Below are 8075 nucleotides of genomic sequence, written 5' to 3'. Positions count from 1 at the left end.
CCACTCTATTCTTTTCTTTTCTTCATTCCCCTGAGCTGTGTGGTAATTATGGAGTGTCTTTATTCAGAGTAGATCAAATTGTACGTTTCTAAGACCTTTGAAGCGTAGATTAAGACAAAATAGAGACGGCATCAATGCACATTTATCCATCGGCTTGCTGGGATGCCATTCTGAGAACTCATATTGTAAAAAAACATATATTATCTTTTGAGTTAATTCTATCCTTTAACCCTGGAAAAAAACACACTTTCTGTTGTTTTGTGAAGATATTTTGTCCTTTGTAAAACATTGTTATGTGTTTTAGCATTTTAAATGAATGTACATAAATCTATGTAAAGCACTGAAGAGAAACTGAATGTAGACATTGTTATTTTATAATTAAACCTGAAAGGGAATGAGAAATGTCAAATACTAACAGTGTTTTTAATTATAATGGTCCCTGAATCAAATGTGTGTTGCAGTTTTTAGTGTTACGGTATTGTTAATGCATACTTTCCAAACTCAACAAAGTGATTCAAGTAATAGAAAAGACTAAAGGGACTTTGGTAACAGTTAGCGATTTGAGGATGTTCATATTTGGGTTTTAGGATTTTATTTTATTTGCAAGTATCTGTTGCTACATTTTAAGCAAGCATTATTTATTTTTGTTGTTTTTTGGGATATTTTCATTGGCTACAATAAAACTAGGACACAGTGCTGCCCCCTGCTGTTTAAACATTTAAATAGGACCTAGGTATTAGACTGCAGCAATAAAAACAACCTATATTTGTACAAATAGAAGCTTTATATATTTATATTTATAGCTGATCACGTTTAACAGTTTTTATTTTATTATGGTTGTTTTCAATTATATAATACATACACCGGTCAGGCATAACATTATGAAACAGATGGAGTGAATAACTATGATTGCAGGAAAAATGGGAAAGCGTATGGATTTGACTCGGGAGTTTGACGAGGGGTGACGATCAGTCAGGTTGCCCATGCTGACCCCTGTCCACCACCGAAAGCGGCAACAGTGTGCACGTGAGCATCAGAACTGGACCACGGAGAAGAAGGTGACCTGGTCTGATGAATCATGTTTTCTTTTGTATCACGTGGATGGCCGGGTGCGTGTGCGTTGCTTACCTGGGGAACACATGGCACCAGGATGCACTATGGGAAGAAGACAAGCCGGCGGAGGCAGTGTGATGATTTGGGCAATGTTCTGCTGGGAAACCTTGGGTCCTGCCATCCATGTGATTGATACTTTACATCCACCTAAGCATTGTAGCAGACCATGTACACCCTTTAATTGAAACTGTATTCGCTGGTGGCTGTGGCCTCTTTCAGCAGGATAATGCTCCTGCCACAAAGCAAAAATGGTTCAGGAATTGTTTGAGGAGCACGAGTTTGAGGTGTTGACCTGGCTTCCAAATTCCCCAGATCTCAATCCAATCGAGCATCTGTATTCAGGATGTGCTGAACAAACAAGTCCGATCCATCGCAACTTACAGGACTTGTAGGTTCTGCTGCTTGAACCTTTTATTGATCAAATATATTAGGCATGCAGCAACTGTTTCCAACACTCATAATAAATCCTCATATTAGAATGATTTCTGAAGGATCATGTGACACTGAAGACTGGAGTAACGATCCTGAAAATTCAGTTTTGCATCACAGAAATAAATAATAATTTAAAGTATAATAAATTGAAAACCAAATATTTAAAATTGTAATATTATATCACAATGTAAAAAAAAATTCTGTATTTTTGATCAGACAAATGGAGGTTTGATGAGCAGAAGAAACTTCTTCAAACGGGGATAAATATAAATTATTAGATGCAAAACTGAAAAAAAACTGGAAAAAAAACGCAATTGACAAACGTGTATTGAATGCCATACCAAGCGTTTTATATATTATATTGAGAATTGTGGCATTTCATATATATATATATATATGAATACCTTTTTTTAATACTTTTTTTTTTAAAGAAATTGGAATATTTAAAAAATATTGACATTTAACACAAGGCCACACAAAATTGTATAATATGTTTAGATATTTTAAAATACTAGCATGTGAAATATTTGCTAACTAGCCGGTGGAACGTCATGCATGCAGTAATGCAGGCTGTGCACAAAATGTGGGACACAGAATATCTAATAGCTCACAAAAGAAACACTAGTAAGTGCCATACTGCATAGTCATCATGCTATCATGATTCTTCCTTTGGATAAACTTCATAGAATTGTAGATTCCATCTCTGACTATTGAGGCTGGTTTTAATTAGATGTTTGCTGGGTTTAATCAGAAGAGATGAATGACAGTGTGACTCAGGAATGCTGTGTTCAGGAAGTCATATCTGTTAGGGATGGTGGTGTGAAACAAAACAATTGCTTTTCTGTGGCATGTTTTCTTGCTTGTTTGGATATTAAAGTTCAAATACTGGCACGGCAAAGTCATCTAATCGAGGAATAAGTGTCATAAATTGTGCAGATGTCAGGAATCTGCTTAGATTGGATGGATTTTTAAAGTGTTTGAAGTGATTTCAGATAAATGTCTTTAGGAGAAAGTACCCCACCATTTTAGACGAAGGTGTCTATCAGAGATTGATTGTGCTTTATCTGAGAAGAGCAATTTGAAGACTTTGCTGAGTTGTATTTTTTTTTAAATGTTCATCCCAAAACATAAATACTGTAATCATTTACTCACCCTCATGTTGTTTCAAACCAGTACGACTTTCTTCTGTCGAACACAATACAATATTATCAGACTAAAACCCAGTAACTTTGTTTTGGCAAGGCTTTCTCTTCAAGCATGTGAAAAATGAGCCACTCCGATTTCTCTCCCCTTCTGACGTTGGAAGAGGATCTTATTATAATATTACCGCCCCTTAATCTGCAAGCTTCCACCCACAGCACCACTATTTAGTGACTCTAATAAAATCAAGTGCGTATTTGACAGTTTAAACACAACAAAACATGTGAAAAGTTACTCACGAGACATCCGACAGCCAGTTGTCTGTGCGCGTGTGCGTAAGTGCGCTCAGAAAACGATCCTTTAGAAGTCTAAATGAATATAGCTTTGAAATGCGTGGAAATAATAAACATTGATGAAAGAAAAACTATGCGATCCGTGAGAGAGAACGCAATATAAATGATAATCAAAACCAAACAGATGTCTTGTTAGTATTTGTCCGAGAGCCCGACTGAGGGAGGAACTGAGGGCACAGCAGCAGCTCATTTGCATTTAAAGGCACATGAACAAAAACTACCCATTTTTGACTACAGTCAAGAACATGCTTTTACATCATGTCTTAATAAATGAAATGTTAGGTATTTTAAACTGAAACTTCACAGACACATTATGGGGACATATGATACTTAAATTACATCTTGTAAAAATGGGCATATGTCCCCTTTAAATAGTCTAGTCTATCCTTATACCCTTGGTTTCATTCCCGTTAAAAATTAAAGACGGGGCTGCTGTGAATAAGGTCAATTAAAGTTCAAAATGGATATAGTGTTCTGTTTTTTTTTATAAGTGTGTGCTGCAGTTTTGTCGCTGCTGATTTAAATGCTCAATCTTTACAGCAGGATAGATTCTAATTAGCTGTCAATCATCATCTGGGGGGAAAAAACATTGTGAAAAATGATTCAACATACAGATTCAACCGAAACTTCAGCGGCAGACATCAAAACTGCAGTCCACCACTCTTATTATACACAGAACTTCATCATCTGCTGGTGTGGACACTAATATCATAATAGTTAGCTTTACAATTATTGCTCTTGTTGTGAACCGGCTTTAAAAGCTATATGAGGGTGAGTAAATGATAACCAAATACTGTTTCTGAAGAAGTGGTTAAAGAGTCCCCAGTGTCTGGGATGCTGGTGCCTTCAAATCCCTAAAAGGTGATGCTGTCTGTCCATCTCTTTTAGTGAGAGCAGGTTAGACTAGCACTGTTATGCCCTTGGGTAAAGTTCTTAAAAGTTTCTGCAGTGTGACACAAGCGTTGGCAAATAAATCCCGCTGAGCCAGAGAGAACTGTTGCCAGGCAGATTCACAACCAGTCTTTTAAAACCATACATATCATTAATTCTGTGTCACTTTATCATTAAAGGTTGGGTAAGTGTTATTTCAAAACCGTTTTACAAAACAGACTCGGGTCGAGTCCAATAACAAACTTGTAGCCAATCAGCAGGTAAGGGGCGTGTCTAATAATGATGGATAGAAGAGAACGCTCAGTGCACGTCATTATTCAAAACACACGACACACATGACGAACATTAGCAGAGAAATATTATATGCTGCTTTTGCTTGAATATGCTCGTGTGTCATGTTCGCTTGTTTGTCTATTTGCGATCGTATTGTGGATCGCTTCAGCGATGATAAAGACCCGCTCATTTCCACACCGTATGGAGCATCTAAATCTTCTCACTGTCTGCTACAAGCGTCAGCTTACCAAATGTGTCCGATAAGTAAGATACTATACTCCTAATATGTTTGTTTCCTCTTTTAATGATCTATATAACCCTAATCCGGTCATAATTGTAATATGTCGTTAGTTGGACGGTCGTGCTCGTGTTCTATGGAGTTGTTCATGAAAACGGTTTGTGTTTTTGTGATCACTATAACTCTAATCTGGTCATAATTGTAATATGTTCGTTAGTTGGACGGTTGTGCTCGTGTACTATCGAGTTGTCATGAGAGCGGTTTGTGTTTTTGTGATGGAAGAGGTGACTTTTTCATTGAATATTCGATCTGGATTAGTAACACAGAGTCTGCCATAGTCGTTGCCTGGGTTACGTATGTGTGGGGCGGAGCTTTCAAAATAGGGGCGAGACCCTTTTGGGGGTAGGGGCGTGTTTGTTTTGGTGATATCATTTGAAATATCGACAACGGTTATCATGACTGAAATATTAACAACTGTTACCAGAAAGCACTTACCCTACCTTTAACATTTAGCTAGAGTATAAATTAAAGTTTATATCCTGTAGCTCTCTCAATTCCCTGATTCATATTTACACAAAACCTATAACAACAAAAAAGGGAAAAAAAGAAAAGTAAATGCCAAGTTAAATGTTAGATGTCATTTATTCTGGACATGAATGTTTTGGTGGTGTATTACAGGAAATACAGCAGGGGATGTGAGAGCATACACGAGAGCCTCCTGCATTTCTGCTTATAAAAATAAAGAGGCTATAATGGATTTCATGCATTACAGCCCATAGGCATTCATTCACCATGGGAACTTCTGAAGAGAGGGAGGTTAGCCACGATTAGCTGTCTTACCCCGAGGCAAAGCAAAATGTGTGTTGTGAAGCACAGATCATGAGCCTGTAAGCACTTTTACCCAAAATATTTACAGTTACAGTGCAATGTGGAGGCCAGCACCCCAGAGAAACACAGTCAGTCTGTGTGATTAGAGTACATGTTTAGACAACACTGAGTCCTATTTAAGGCACATTTGTTCTATTGTGAATAATTCATCAGTGCATGATATTCAACTGAATATCCAGTTTCACTCTGAAATACAACACACATTACAGAAGTAAAATGTGTTGTGAATGCTGTTTGATGGATTTTAAAATAGAGAAAAACACACAAAACAGTAAATAGCTGAATATGCTGACGGTTATAAACTAACTCATGTTTTGTATTTATGATTGTATTTGTTTATGATTTTGCACATGTATTCTTCCCATAGTGCACCCTGGTGTACTAAAGAGATCCGGTTGTATTCTGTATATAACTGTGTATGTGATAAATAAAACTCTTGAACTTGAACTTGGTGCCATGTCTTCCCCAGGTAAGCAATGCACACGCACCCGGCCATCCACGGCACGTGATGTAAAAGAAAACATGATTTATCAGACCAGGCCATCTTCTTCCATTGCTCTGTGGTCCAGTCATGATGCTCATGTGCCCACTGTTGGCACGTTCGTGGATGGACAGGGGTCAGCATGGGCACCCTGACTGATCTGTGGCTATGCAGCCCCATACACAACAAACTGTGATGCACTTTCTGTCAGAACCAGCATTAACTTCTTGAGCAATAGGAACTACAGTAGCTCGTTCCAGCCAGCCTTCGCTCACCATGTGCACTAATGAGCCTTGGCCGCCCATGACCCTGTCTCCACTTAAACACCTTTCTTGGACCACTTTTGATAGATACTGACCACTGCTGATCGGGAACACCCCACAAGAGCTGCGGTTTTGGAGATGTTCTGACCTAGTCGCCTAGCCATCACAATTTGGTCCTTGTCAAACTCAAATCCTTATGTTTGCCCAGTTTTCCTGTTTCTTACACAACTTTTAATACAAAATGTTCACTTGATGCCTAATATATCCCACCCACTAACAGGTGCCGTGGTGAAGAGATAATCATTGCCATTTACTTCACTTATTCATAATGTTATGCCTGATCGTTGTATATGTGAGTGAAGTGGCTTTTTGATCAAGAAAACATTTAAGACAGTATTTGATTGTCCATCAGGAATCGATTAATTGATATGCACAGATAAATAAATCATAATAAATACTGCTAAATACTACTAAAAAATAAAGAATTGTCCTTTTTTTATTTCATGACGACTTTAAGAACTAGTAAATGAAATAGCAACTTCTACTTCTGCTTATTACGCGCTTGTACTTTCTACGAGGGCTGATGGAAATAGTTTGTTTGTACAAAATTAAAGATACGCATCAGCTTTCCCTTGTGTCATTAAAGCCTTCCGAATGAGAGGAAATCTTGGGCTATTCATGAACAATATCCCAGGCGGCAATTGGGTAATGGTCACTACTCTCTTGTTCACATCCTGGACACTCTATGTAGATTTTATCAACTTCGACTGCCTTAATGGCACTTCCTTAGGAAACCTAACAACTAGGAAATTGCTGTTAAGAGTTGTCTAAGAGTTTTGTATTAGCCCAAATGGAGAAAATGTCAGAGGAACATATAGCTTGGTTTGAGAATGATTGTTATAGAACCGGGAGCTCGATTCAGTTGCTTATCTGCACCGTTGCAGTTATAACTCAGGGACACTGCAGCAATTATAGTGCTGGTGTGGTGTAAGCAAAAATAAAAGTGTCTTATGTACCTGTGCTTCAGATTCCTGTGAATATGACTTTGCAAGCTTTTTCTGTGGGTACTTTTATCATACTGTGAATACGATATAACCACTCTATGGCGATGGATGAATTCATCAATATTGAATGTTTTAAGGATTTAATTGGAGAGCTGTAAAGATCAGGGATGGGTCGACATGCCTGGTCTGTCATTCCACTCAAACACTGTTCTCCTTCTCAGCACATATACAGAACTACTCTCCTGTCACACATTGTTATAACTACAATAAGGTAATCCCCAATGTGTGTGTGTGTGTGTGTGTGTGTGTGTGTGTGTGTGTGTGTGTGTGTGTGTGTGTGTGTGTTGAGAAACCATTGTAATATGCTGATTTATTATAAATGTTGAAAACTGTGGTGCTTAATATAATTTTTTTGTAACCTGTGACACTTTTTTCAGGATTCTTTGATGAATCAAAGAAAGAAAGAAAAAATAACAGCATTTATTTAAGTATAAATGTTTTGTGACAATATACACTAACGTTCAAAAGTTTGGGGTCAGTAATTGTTTATTTATTTTTTATTCAGCATGGATGTTTTAAATGGAATTATGTTGTTATAAAAGAGTTCAGGGGGTTCACAGGTTGGAAACAAATATTAAGCAATAAGCAGCACAACGTTTCCCAAAATTTATAATAACTGAGTATCAAATCAGCATTTGAGAATGATTTCTGAAGGATCATGTGACACTGAAGACAATGACAATGAAATACATTGTATTTACTTAAGTATATTCAAATAGAAAACCGTTTTTAAAATTGTAATATAATATTTCACAATATTGTGGTTTTATTTTTTGGATCAAATAAATGCAGGCTTTAGAAAGAAGCATTTTCAAAAACATTAAAAATGTTGATGTTTCCAAACTCTCACACACACACACACACACACACACACACGTTGTGTTTCCATGTTTTATGGAGAATTTCCATAGACGTAATGTTTTTCATACTGTATAAACT

General features: G+C 37.2%; 1 protein-coding gene across 1 annotated transcript in view; it reads left to right on the top strand.

Moving 5' to 3' along the window:
- grm4 (glutamate receptor, metabotropic 4) overlaps positions 1 to 8075 on the top strand; it is a 266396-nt gene that overhangs the window by 22784 nt on the left and 235537 nt on the right. The gene's annotated exons all lie outside the window — the stretch shown is intronic.

Source organism: Pseudorasbora parva, chromosome 12 (assembly GCF_024679245.1).
Source record: "Pseudorasbora parva isolate DD20220531a chromosome 12, ASM2467924v1, whole genome shotgun sequence".
NCBI classification, from domain to species: Eukaryota; Metazoa; Chordata; class Actinopteri; order Cypriniformes; family Gobionidae; genus Pseudorasbora; species Pseudorasbora parva.
Note: the sequence above shows the minus strand (reverse complement) of the source record. Positions and strands in the feature narration are given on the sequence as shown.